We start from the raw sequence: 13,872 nt of genomic DNA, 5'->3' as shown, positions 1-13,872 counted from the left end.
ATGACCTGTGAACAACAGAACTTTATCAGATTTGTACCTATGGGCTGTGTCTATCTCCATGTCTGCCACATGGATCCACATGGAAAAGAATTGCCAGAGGAATTGAAAAATCTGATTGTGCGAATGGAAAATTATACGGGAAGATCGGTGACCAACTTAAAATCAGTTTTCAGTTGCAGCAGTAATCAGGAAGGAATAGAACGAGCCACTCGCCATACTTGCACAATCTAGCTCTCGAAAACAGACGAACACGGGCTCCAGACTCGGCTCAGGGGTTATCAATGGAAATCAGAGTTTCTGTGACAGCTCAGACAGAGCGAAGGACATTGCATAACATCAACCTCAATGCAGGGCGTTCAAGAATAAAAAAAGACCTTGCTCGCTCTTCCTCTATGATAGCAATAAATAAAACATCTGTAAGGTTCCCTTTTTACATGCTTGTTCCTGCTCAGCTTTTTGAACACTTAACAAATGGCATTTATATTAGTATTAGCCCGCAGCAAGATATTAATGAAAACTACATGGTGACATCATAGCATTGATTATACACGGCTATGTAGACCTATTGTGTGTATCTGACTATATGACTACATAGTTATTTCCGTAAGAATGAATACAATAATTTTACAGATGTGTGTTTGAGGTGGAAAAAACCTGAAGCTACAGTATGTGGGTTGGGTACATTAAATATGGACACATAATTAAAGGGCAATTTCTCCCCATTATTGAAAAACAACAATGAAAAACATGCCACCTTTGCACCAATACACACATGCCATTACACTATGACGAACAATGAGACAGTCTGTCTGTCTGGTAGAATTTTGAATTAAGAATATTCACACTTGTTTTAACTTGCACCTACTGAACTTGTTTATGCACTTATGACAACCTAATACAACTGAACTATTTTCAAAGGCTACTCGGGGTCCAAAGTGTAGGCTGACTATTCAGGAACTTATTTGCTGTCTTGCTTTTTCTTTGTGGTGCACTTGCTTGATGTTTGACTATGTGGGGAAAGTTGTATGTCATAGCTCTCACAATAACATTACAAAGAAGCCGACGCAAGAGCACTTAATACTAGCATTAATGTCCAAGCGTGTTATAACAAGCTTGCTAACATCGCTAACGAGATGTCTTGCTAGCGGCTAAACTTAGCTTACTTAGTTTATGACAAACTAGCAAGTCAACAACTTTCCTAACAGTCAAACATGAAGCACAACACAAGACAAAGAAAGAATCCCTGCCGGACACATTTTTTCGGTCTCGAAAAGAGGACGTCTCCGGGTGAAAGATGACGTCTGCTTTGTCTTGTGGTTCATTTGCTTGATGTATGGCTGTGTTAGGAAAGTGTTGGCAACCTGGCCAACATAGCTATCACAATAACATTACAAAGAAGCTGACGCGAGAGCACTTAATACTAGCATCAGGGGGGTAAAAACTAAATCAAAAACTTAATAGTAGCATCAATGTCAAAGAGTGTTATTACAAGCTTGCTAACATAGCTAACGAGAAGTCTTGCTAGCGGCCAAACTTACTCATGCACTCGTTTGCTCGTTGTTGGGCAGTGAATGAATTAGTCAGGATGATGGTAGATCAGGCATACTAAGATCATGTATTTTCTGTGCTCGCAGTTCGGATTTGAGAGGGTTATTTTGATCAAATAATTTGTGCTTCATATCGTAGTGGCGTTTCACGTTGCTGCTTTTGACGAGTGCCACCGTCTCAGAGCATATCAGGCACACAGGCTTACAGCTGCGCGCAGGCAGAATGAACATGTAGGCTACACGTCTGTCCACTCCTCTTTGAAAGCTCGGTTCTCGCTGTCTACCTTTCTCTTCTTAGAGCACGCCATCTTTCTCCTCAACCGCAAACTGCAATGAATCTTGCTTTGCTTTCTCTCTCAACTCACACACACTCTTTTCTTCAGTCAATTTGTCTGCAGCTCGTGCATGCACCAGTCTCTCAGCTCGCAGCTTTAACAGCGAGCCCGTGCTGAGTAGAGTAGGCTATCATCTGATTGGCTACTGGCATTATAAAGTTAAACAAAAACATAGCCTACCATAAATTATGGTTCATTTAATGTATTTAACAGGTTTATAAAAGTCACCCAAACATCAGTTGTTAAAATCGCTTGGTCAAAATTATTTACATTTTTTTTTTTATTATTATTATTATTATTTTTTTGCAATTGTGTCTCGGTCCGGAGACGATGTCAGTTGGGTCCGGACCCGGACCGCGGTCCGCCTATTGCCGGCCCCCGACGTAAGGGTACTGCGGCTACTTTTTTAGTACCGGTACACTGTGCAACATTAGTTTGGCATGAACCTGGCCAGGACTATCACAGTGAACACATAGTCCTGACAGTGAAGCACGGAGGTGGGAGTGTGATGATATGGGGCCTTATGATTTCAAAAGGTGTTGGGGGAATGACATTTATAGTGGAAATGTCATACTGTCTGACAAGATGATGCTCCGTCTTCAAAAGCTTGGCAGAGAGGAATATTATATATATACAGTGGTGGCCAAAATTATTAGAACACCTTACAGATCTCAGAATATTGACCTTTTTTTTGTCTCCAAAACATTATTTAGTTTCATAATGTAAATGAAACATGCAGATGGTTGTTCTGAGCACAACAAATATCAGATTAAGTGATTCCTACTGTTTTTATCCACTTTTAACTCTAATATTTTATCCCTCTCCTTTAATAATACCAATTGGTATTGTTTTGTATATCGTTGGAAAGCCTGATTAGTCACCTTTACAACGAGGTACAACTCGTAAGGATCGTGCATTCGTGGAATGAGCAACACAGCTAGCCGTGTGGGTAGCGGCCCACATTATTTTGCCAAAATCCTAAAAAAAAGTTTGGAAACGTTTCTTCAGTCGATTTTCCCTCCTCTTTAATAATACCAATTGATATTGTATTGTGTATCGTTGGAAAGCCTGATTAGTCACCTTTACAACGAGGTACAACTTGTAAGGATCTTGCAATCGTGGAATGAGCAACACAGCTAACAGTGTGGGTAGTGGCCCAAAAAAATGTGCCAAAACCCCCTGCAATATTCTTCTGTTGATATTCACTCTTGTTTTGAGTTGCTTGGTGGATTTGATGATTCTCCCACAGTATTAAGAAAAAAAACATATTGACCATTTTTACACTTTATTTTATACTGTCAGGGACCTCAGTAGCATGTGGATCGTGCATTCGTTGAATGAGCAACACAGCTAACCGTGTGGGTAGCATCCCAAAAATGTTTGCCTAAATCCCCTGCAATATTCTTCTGTTGGAATTTAGTGAGATATCGGAATGAGATTCTGGAGCCAATGGCGACCCCATATCTCCAGAATCTGGGACCTAACTCCATCCTCCAGGATGACAACACTCGCCCCCACAGAGGCAGGATCATCACAGAGTACCTCAAGAACTTGGGAGTGGAGAGGATGGAAAGGCCTGCCGTGAGTCCAGACCTAAACCAAATTGAATACTTGTGGGATCTGCTTGGGCGTGCAGTACGTGCCAGAGTGACCAACGCAACCATGTTGGCTGACTTGCTACAAATTCTGGTTCAGGAATGGGATGCCATCCCACAGGAGCTGCCAAGCTGTTGTGGCTGCGTATGGATCTTCCACATGCTACTGAGGTCCCTGACAGTGTAAAATGAATAAAGTGTAAAAATGGTCAATATGTGTTGTTTTTTCCTTAATACCGAGGGAGAATCATCCAATCCACCAAACAACACAAAACAAGAGTGAATACCAACAGAAGAACATTGCAGGGGATTTTGGCAAAAAAATGTGGGCCGCTACCCACACGGTTAGCTGTGTTGCTCATTCCACGAAATCACGATCCTTACAAGTTGTACCTCGTTGTAAAGGTGACTAATCAGGCTTTCCAACGATATACAATACAATACCAATTGGTATTATTAAAGGGGAGGGATAATCGACTGAAGAAAAGTTTCCGAACTTTTTTTGAGGAGTTTATTTCTTGAGAACTTCAACACTAAATGTTATCCTATGCCTTTTGCAACTCAAGCCAAAGGCTTTCCTTTGAATGTACAATAGATCTGTCCAGTTTATTTTCCAACTCCCCCCAAATTTGCTTGATGGGTTTGAGGTTCGGACTTTGAGGGGGCCGGTCCATAATTTTCAATGTTCCAGAAGATTCCTTCTGTCACAGGTCGTACTGGCAATAGTTACAAGAATGTTTAGGGTCATTGTCCTCTTGGAAAATAAATCCCGGCCCATTAACACCACTCCCAGAAGGTACTCCATGCCTCACCAGAATGTTATGGTATACTTTCTTATCCATGATGCCATCAATTTCGCCAAAGTCATCTGTTCCTAAGGATTAAATGGCACCCCACACTATAATACAACCCCTTCCTTGTTTAACTGTTGGCCAGAGACACTCATTTTTATAGATCTCCCCCTCACTTTGTTAAACATACACTCTTCGCTTGTTGCCAAACTATTCAAACCTGGACTCATCAGTCCACAACACTTTATACCAATCTTTCTTTGTCCATTTCTTGTGTTCTTTTGCCAATTTCAGGCATTTCACTCTATTCTTTTCTTTCAGTAATGTTTCTGCGCTGCTATTCTGCCAAAAAGTTATTTTTCTCACAGCTTCTGACGCACAGTTCTTGGGAACACTATTGAACCATTAGTCATTGTGTTGTTGATCTCGTCACCAATTCTCGTGAAGTCTTTCTTCAGTCCTTAAGCCTGAGAATTCTGAGATGCTTCACTTCACCCAGTTTATTTTTTTAGCCTCTCCCCTTTCGGTTCTGGTGGAATGGCGGTTTAAAGTGTATTTTACAGTGCTTGGACTGCATGTCAAGTCCTTGGCTATGCGGCGGTAACTACAGCCAGCATCAAAAAGTGCCTTTATTCGAACCCGTTGCTCACTCATTAGCTCATTCTTCACCTTAGCCATGTTCAAAGAGCAACATTTGCTTCAAGACTGCCTCTCTAAAGGCTTTGAATCTATACCAATTGGTGGTGTGGCCTCAGTGACAAAACCCTTATGTTACCAATCACTTAATGCGGAAGATAGGCCTTGTACATTCAAAAGAATCACCGAGCTGTGTCCTGAGACTCTTGCATCACCATCAATTTAATCACGACCACACCTGACAATGATTAAACAAGTTGTTTGGCTTCTTCTGTGAAGGAACATGATTGTGTGACATTGACAGTGAAATAGGCCTAGTTTGTTTTTGTACGGAAATTGACCTAAATCTACTTATGATAGCTCTATTCTATGGTTTATAGAGCATAATGATGACTTTGTAGGTATTTCATTAGTTTTAAGGGTATTTTAATGGCCAATTCAACAAAAACAACTGAAACCTCTTAAATATGCCTAGTGTTCTAATAATTTTGGCCACCACTGTATATATAAGTGAGCTGCCAAAATCACGCAAGAGTTTCTAAAGAAGAAAACTATGACCTGGCCAAACAATTAAGAGGTAGAGCCACACAGCCTCTCCGGCAAAGAGCAGCTGAAAAAAATTGTCTCCGGAGAATGGCAGGACATTTCTCCAGAAACACTGGAATCCTCCATGCCGAGGAGTATTGAGTCTGTCGACAAAAGGGTGGACATACAAAGTACTGAAAAAATTCAACATTTTAATAAGGAAAGGTTTACTGACATTTTGTTGAATTGAATTCATACTTTGGGGCCTGTATTTTTAATATACTAAATGCAAATAGCTAGTTTTTAACTTTATACAAGAGCAAATACCCAACTGTTCAACTTCAGTTGTATACTGTATACTGTAGGTGTAAAGTATACATTGCAGTGACCTTCTTCACAATGAGAACAGGCTTAAAATATTTTCAGTTAGTAAGCACATTGTAATTTAGAGCAGTTATTAGAGCAGTAGAGAATGTACAATCCTCTCCTGTTATTACTGAATATACTATGGTCCTTTACTAGCAAAGTGGCCTTTAACACCTCTGGCATTTGATGGTATTAAACTCTGTGTGTGTGCATATTTGCTTCTGTATGTGTGTGTGCCCAACATGTGTGTGGTTGTCTGTGCATCTGTGTGCGCGTGTGTTTGTGCGAGTGTGTGTGCATCTGTCTTTTATTAACTGCGCAGGCTTATTTAAAGCTGAATGGAAGATGTCGGACAACATGGCATGTTGTGCTTTTCTCTCCCCGATTCCCTTTTATCATGGGCTGCAGACGAGTGCCCATCAGCCATATGGAATGTCACTTACCAGTGTTGTCCCCGTCTGTGGAAACACAAATAATAAAAAAGTTCAATTTCAACTCTACTGCGGGCGCCGCTTATCCATCTCTGGCTCTGTGAGCTCAAATTGTTATAAAGCAATGGAGGCTTGAGCCGTGCCACTCAGCCAGCTACTGCAGAACAGTCCATTGAAAAAAGAAAGGGGACAGCCTGAGCAAGAGAAGAAAGACACACTTCATGCTGATTAATGCCTGGTTGTAGTTTACAGGCATTAGTCAAGGCTTTTATTTCCGCCAAAATGGTCGTCAAACACACTCCGTCCTCCGGGGGGTAGGGACGATTTTTCATGCAACGGCTCTTCCCAAAGCCGCTGATTAGAGAAGCCTATAATGAACCCGAATAATAGAGAGGCAAGGTGGCCTGAGCCACGCTGGAAATTATTCACAGTCAAGAAAACCTGTTTTTTATACCTGCCATCCCCATTGTCACTGGCGTTCAATTGACACCTGAGGAAGCATCGCCAGCCTGCAATAACCCCCCCCCCCCCCCCCCACCCCCCAAATGCACAACAATATTTTTTTTCAGTGGTCAAGTGAAAAGTGACTACCACAGGCCGACGTAAGGATGACACAATCTCTAAGGTTGCAAGCTTTAAGGATAATCTACTGTGAGTATGTTCAAATAGCTGGTCTTACAACCTTGATCAATTCGGACCAGATCTTAAATGTCACTGTTAGCCACAATGCAGTTTCAAATTAAACAAACGTCTTCACAGAGGCCATAAATGTCTTTGAGGTAATGATGTTTCAACCATCACAATATAGTTTGTGACATTTCAGGTGGTGGAATGTGTGAAATCTTTCGCCAAGCTTTAAATTGGATTGATGTTACCACCCTTCCCTTTAATATTCTTTCTAACGTACTCGCACAGCAAGTTTCATTTTAATTTGGTGGTGCTTTGGATTTGATCGTATCTTTTGACATCTAGACACTGAAATGTCATCTGTTGCTGTTCCGGTAGAAATTCTTCATATAGAAATGCCAGTACAATTCTTATCATCAAATAAATGAATATGTCATTATAAATGACTGAAATGACATCCAATAAATTCACAGAAAATGCATGAAACAGATTCATGAGCCATCGTTATTCCCTAACCAATTATTTTCCCTCAGTTATTTATGGTAAGACCTGCTTCAATGAAGTTCCACTTTAATGACCATTTTAACTTTTCTATTTTAGGAAGCAATCTCTAAACTATTGAATGTCTTTGGTTCCCATCCCTAACCAGTGTCTGAGCATATACCACCAAACAAGTGAATTCTTTATCAAAGGGGATTGCAAATTTATGCAGCTGGTCATGTAATGTATTTTGAATGGTGCCTGGTGATGCATAGGAAATGTATGTAATAAATCATTTATAACACATTACAATCTCTTTCAAAGAGCCATGACCACATGAATAATTAATTTGTCACATTAACATAATTCTATAATGCATGTTCCTGTAATCATAAAAAGGTAAATTCATACCTCTATGCTTTATCACACCAAAAATCTATGAAAAAAAAGATGTCAGGCATGATTTTATGGATTACTATCCCCACTCCTGAAAATCAGGCTGTGAAACACAACCAAGCTCAATATCTCTTAAATTGCAAATTGAAAATAGATTAACAGCTTAGGCTGAGAAGTAAATCCATCTCAACCTGCAACAAAGAAGTGCTCTTGTCAACGTGTAGCCTGAAGTGGTATGTTTCCCCTTAAATTTCACCTATTTGTGATTTCATTTTTGCAGCACTTTTGTGTGAGTGTTCAGCAGACTTTCTGTGAGTAAACACAATCATTCTCCATTCATCTCCACAATGTGTCCATAAATCACTGAGTCCACAGGGTATGGTGGTAGGAGCCCCAAACAGCACTGGTTTCCCCTGGAACACTGGACCCCTACATCACCATCTCCCAATGCATCATGGGCTGAGTCTGTTTTTTTAATTTTTTTTTTTACAGTCACTCTTCCACAGCTTTTTTTTTTTTTTTTGCTGTGCCTTCCCCTTGTCCTAATTGATTGTGTTGAGGGATTCATCATGGCTGGTGTGGTTAGCTATGGAGATGCGGGGGTGAGATTCTCATATATACAGTCATGCATAATTGAATTTCCAAACACTTAGTCAAATTATTTAGGAGGAAAAAAAAAGAAACAACTGCAGCATGAACAACAAGCAAGTGAGCAAACCTATTGGACAAGTGAGTGTGTGTGTGTGTGCGTGTGTGTGTGTGTGCGTGTGTGTGTGTGTGTGTGTGTGTGTGTGTGTGTGTGTGTGTATGTGCGTGCGTGCGTGCGTGCGTGCGTGCGTGCGTGCGTGCGTGCGTGCGTGCGTGTGTGTGTGTGTGTCTGTGTCTGTGTGTGTGTGTGTGTGTGTCTGTGTCTGTGTGTGTGTGTGTGTGGTATTTTTACTCTGGTACTTTTGACAGGGTATCCACCATATCCTAATGGCTGTGCATTACCAAAAGAAAATAGCTTACAGTACGAATACTCTGCATCAGTTGTGCATCCACATGCACCATGTTCATTTTGTTACATGTAATTATTCCACTCTTGTACGCCTTCAAACTGTTTTCCCTGCATCAGTTAAGCTCGTCTGGGATGACTTTTAGCATTTTGTCCTTACAGTGCGTCAAGGTACAAAGTCAGGGTACATCTGCAATGTCTGCCAATGCGTTCATTACAAGGGCCAGTTGTTTCCAATCATGAGTGGTTAAAACCGCCCAGGGAAATTGTATGGATAATGTGAAATCTTTAATATTCTCATTAAGCCGGAGAAGGGTCGCATATTTTTTCCAATTTACCTCCCTGTTTAATAAAATTCGCCAATGTTTCTCTTTGCCTTGTGCCTAATTGATTTTAATTTGTCACTTCTGTGCTCAGAGCAAACATTAAAGAGACAGAGTTATGTTCATAATCAACTTCTCTCTGAAACTAATGTGTAAAATTGAGACCTACCTCGTGCCTCAGCCTTCCAATTTAAGACCGAATCATAATAATTAATTTATGCCCATGAGTGTGTATGAGAAGTTTAGTTTGAGTGCAGGTGAAGTTTCAGGACATCATATCATACTTCCATTTGTTCAGTGTTCTCAACGCTAATTTAAAACATAAAAAAAACCTTCCTACAAATATTATCTGAAATATAGAATTACATTGGTTTGCATTTACTGCAATTCATTGAAGATACAGTGGTAAGTGATATCAGCCTTTATTGCTCAATTCTGTCAGACTAAGTTTAGGCCCATTTGGTGTTTTTCTTCAATAGTTTAAGCTTCATTACTATCATGTTTTATTATTATTTATCTTATTATGCAGATTATAAAAGAAGGATGAAACGGAAAAGGGGGAGGATTAATTCGTGAAATGGTTTGGCTAATAAAAACAGTGATCACTTGTTAGCATTTTGTGCCTGAGGACAAAACCAAGCTAAAAATGAGAGACTAGAAATAATGTTCACTATGAATCATTTAAAAATCAAAGCACAATTATTGGACATTTTCTTATAAAACAAGGCCAGTAAGGCCTTACCTCACATCTACTCGTTATGAGAAGATTTTTTTAACAGCTGATATTGATTATTAATGCAGTCTTCTTTCCATTTTGAGTAAGCTGAAGTACTTCCTACTGAAGTATAACCTCGCTAAGGAGAAGGAAGGAAAAAAGGTTCAGGCTGTATATATATATATACTTATTACACGGCTCTTCTTAATGCTGTAGAATGCTCCATTCACTTGAATGGGGCTTCCCAACGTTCTGCGGTCAACTATTTTCCGATAACTGACCGTTGCTATGGACTTAATGACCGCTGTCAAGGAAAGTGGCCTTTTTGCCTCTAATTCACGTCTTTCGTAGCACTCCGCAAGTAGTACGATAACTTATCAATGGAGTTTCAGCGGACGGTTGAGCAGCTGTGTTCTAAAGAATGTTCAACTGTCTTTCAAGTTCAACGTCTTTGGCGAACTATTTCTCTCCTCTTAAACACTACGTATAGTAACAAATGCATTGTAAAAAGACACACGGTGTTAAGTAATTTGTTTGTTTTAGTTGTAACCGTATAATAAGCGGGATAATGTATAGAACGCCGGTCATTGTCGGGAAAATAAGCCCCTTCAGGGTGAACCAACACCCCTCCGCTTTCGCGTCGGGGTGCTGTTCGCCCTGTCGGGGCTTATTTTCCCGACAATGACCTGCGTTCTATACATTATCCCTTACTTAAATGGGACCTCATAACATGGCATACATTATTTGGGCTTCTTTGGTTTTGACTGATACTTTTAAAGTGAGGTAATCCAGAGAACTTAGTTTCCTTTCATTTGTTGTTCAAAATCTATATGTACATTTCTCTCAAGTATGTGAACTACACATTTCTTGTATCTAATAATGAAATATGTGTCTGAGGATTTTTCTTGTTTCATTCTCGCCAAATAATATAATTTTAGAGGTTTTTTCAAAGTTGTTTGCTTATTTGTTTCTTTAAAAGTAGTCCTGTGAGTCATTGCTCTCATTGGTATGGGTGGTGTGTGGTTAATATTGGAATTTACATTCCTCTCGCCAGGTGCATCTGGACGCTAATCGCTGTACGCCAGGTGTCCGGAGGAGTGGACAGGTCAGCTGTATCCGGTGGCTCTGGTCAGGGCCTTCTGTGCTGCGCCCTCTCCAAGCCCCAAACTGACACCTCCACTGGTGATGTATGACAGGCTCTGTGAGAGCAGACGCTCCTAACACCCCCCCACCCCCACACACAAACACACAAACACACACACATACACATTAGACCACCATTCCTTCTTTAACACACTTCACCCCCCCACCCCCTGGGCATTGTTCAGTTATGCAACACCAGGCCTCTCGTGTTCAAATGCCTTGGCAAGTATTTTTCACTGTAGAAACTTCACCTCTGTGATACCAAAAAATAAAGTAAAAATAATTTAAATTACACCTCTAAGCCTGTACTTTGGAAAGTGAAGTAGAAGACCTTCTGATTTCTTTTCCAAAAAGAACAAAAATGTCAGCAATGAATTACTGAGATCTTTGAACGTTTCTACCACAAATCAGTAAGGGATTTTTCCGTAACACTTTTAATTCTGTTTTATATATTACACATCACCTTGGTGATTTGGGAGGGCCCAGCCACTTGAAGATCATTATTGTGTATTTTTGTATTTTTGGGATGGGAGTTAGCAATGTACCCCAAGAGGGTGGAATAGTATGTGCTTCTTGCATTCTGATCTACAGTCAAGTCGAAACATTCAATCTCAGGCGAGAGGCTTTAATGAATTATTCATTATAACCCAACAGATCCTTTCCTCAGCCCTTCTCCCCACCAACTTTTTCCTCCCTCTTGCCCATTCTTGTTTATTTTTTCTTCTTCTTCTGTCTCTTATTGCATGATTTTGCAGCAATCAAATACTGTTCTTCTTTAGTTTTCTCTATTCTTATTGTTCCGCCATTTTTTTGTTGCCTTTTCTCCACCTAGAGACACCATTCTAGAATTCTCAGGTCCGCCCTAATGCCTTGTACTTGGCTTACATCCCACTTTTCGATGGACCAGCTAATTATTTTTAGTGCCGTTTTTAATCACTTATTTTCCCACGGAAAGTGAATAGGGTTAAGTAATAGTGTCTCTAGTGGCACGTTAAAGTATTGCCATTTGCCCAGAGGCAGAGTTTGCAGGCCATGGCCTCGTTTCCCGATAACGATGTATCTTAACGTTCTACGTGGATTTTCGCGACATCGTTGACGGCCGAACTCTTTCTACTTACGAGGGTTTCCCAACCATCAACTTAAAGTCAGGTGCACGAGCGCGACGTGCACGAGTTCTTAAGTAGCTCTTAGGAGCTGTTTACGCCACGTTAACCTGTTTACGTTAATTGCTGTGAAATTAGCTAGCCTATGCGTGCATGGAACGTACACTGCGCACTGAATTCGGGGCGGGGATAGTAACGCCATTTCCAGCAGAGTTAAACTGTGTTCCCATTGTAAGGACATTTATTACATCTGTCTGAGAGTGGGCTGTCAAAGCTACCATCATCGAAGTCATACAGTACAGTAGGCTACATACATTCAATAAAATTAACCTACATTTGAGTCCAACTGCATGCCCATTCTTACCCTACACTTACCCTTACAATAAAGAAGTGATCCTATTTCAACCATAACTTCATTTTAAATTATTTCTTTCTTTCTTCATGACATTTAGTTTATAGTTTAGACAGCAACGTTGACATCTATATTCAACTGCATCCACTACATAATCTCAAACTTTATTTGTTGGTAACAAATTCAAAAAGGCTACCATTAACACATTTCTTAATGAAAAGGAAACATGCATCACAATAATACTTCAGTGTAACCTGTACCTATGTGGAGTGCAAATATGTCTTGCCATTACACTACCCAACAGCTCTACGTCTGCTTACACTACAGAATGCATAATTCCTACGGGCACTGCACTAGTTTTGTATAGCCTAATCTTTATTTTCAAATACTCAATATTCTTTTTTTCTATTTTGATGGGAATAGGCAGGTGAAACAATGACATTCTCATGATGTGCTATACACAGAAACATCGTTGCAAAATATACATCGTGCAAATATATATGTATACAACTGTGTAGGGCACGAAACAACCACCTAGCTATAAAGCTACCATATAAGCCAATGGAGTGGTGGCATAAGCGCTAAATGTGCCATCAAACTACTGTTTGAAAGCTTCAGTAAAGACCTGCATACTCTGCATTGGTCGCGTAGCACATTTCCGATCAAACCGAGTCATTATAAACATATAAAAAGTTGTGTAGATAGCTTTATTAATGTAAAATATTCCTCGCTTCAAGTAGCCATGTTTTTTTTTTTTAATTCCCCTTTCTTCCGAACGACGGTCGAACGACGCCCCTGGTGGATTAAATCGCTAAGCGTGAAGTTACTACTGGTCCTGACCACACGTAGAATTCCTCTCAACTAAAGATACACTTAAGCTAAGTGTGGCGTTGGGAAACCCGTCTGCAACGTAGGAATCCTCTTACGAGCGATTTCAAGTGCTTTTTAGGCTAAGTGCGCGTTCGGGAAACTGGGCCCATATGGAAATCCATAGGACACATCCACCTGTGCATGTGTTAACTGAGATACAGAGAGAGATGGAGGACTGTTTTTACCAAGCTTTATAATTCCAAATTGCAGTGGGATGAGATGAGATTTAGTGAAACATGAAGTGGCCGAGCTTTTTCCAGATCTCAATGTGCATTGCACACAATGAATAGAGACCAATGACTCATTTTGAAGACTGGCTGAATAATATTTTAAGAGCAAAGTGTGTGTTGTCGGCTCTCGTGTGCCAGAATGTCCGTGAATTATTGCTGTTACAGAATTTCTGTCCTACACCGTGTGTAGTACTGGGAGATATAGACTAAAAATCATATCCCAGTATTTTTAGGTTTAATAACGATACACGATACATATGGGTATTTACATAAAGTGGGCTTAAGCCACGTGTGAGATGTTACAAACACTTTTTTATTAAAACAGACTGTGTTTAAAACAGAATGAAACTATACAGATTCAAAACATGTAAATTAAAAATTATATAAACTCAATAGCCAATATTAAATAAAAA

This window comes from Sprattus sprattus, assembly GCF_963457725.1.
Source record: "Sprattus sprattus genome assembly, chromosome: 3".
NCBI lineage: Eukaryota > Metazoa > Chordata > Actinopteri > Clupeiformes > Clupeidae > Sprattus > Sprattus sprattus.
This window is presented reverse-complemented; position numbering follows the sequence as displayed.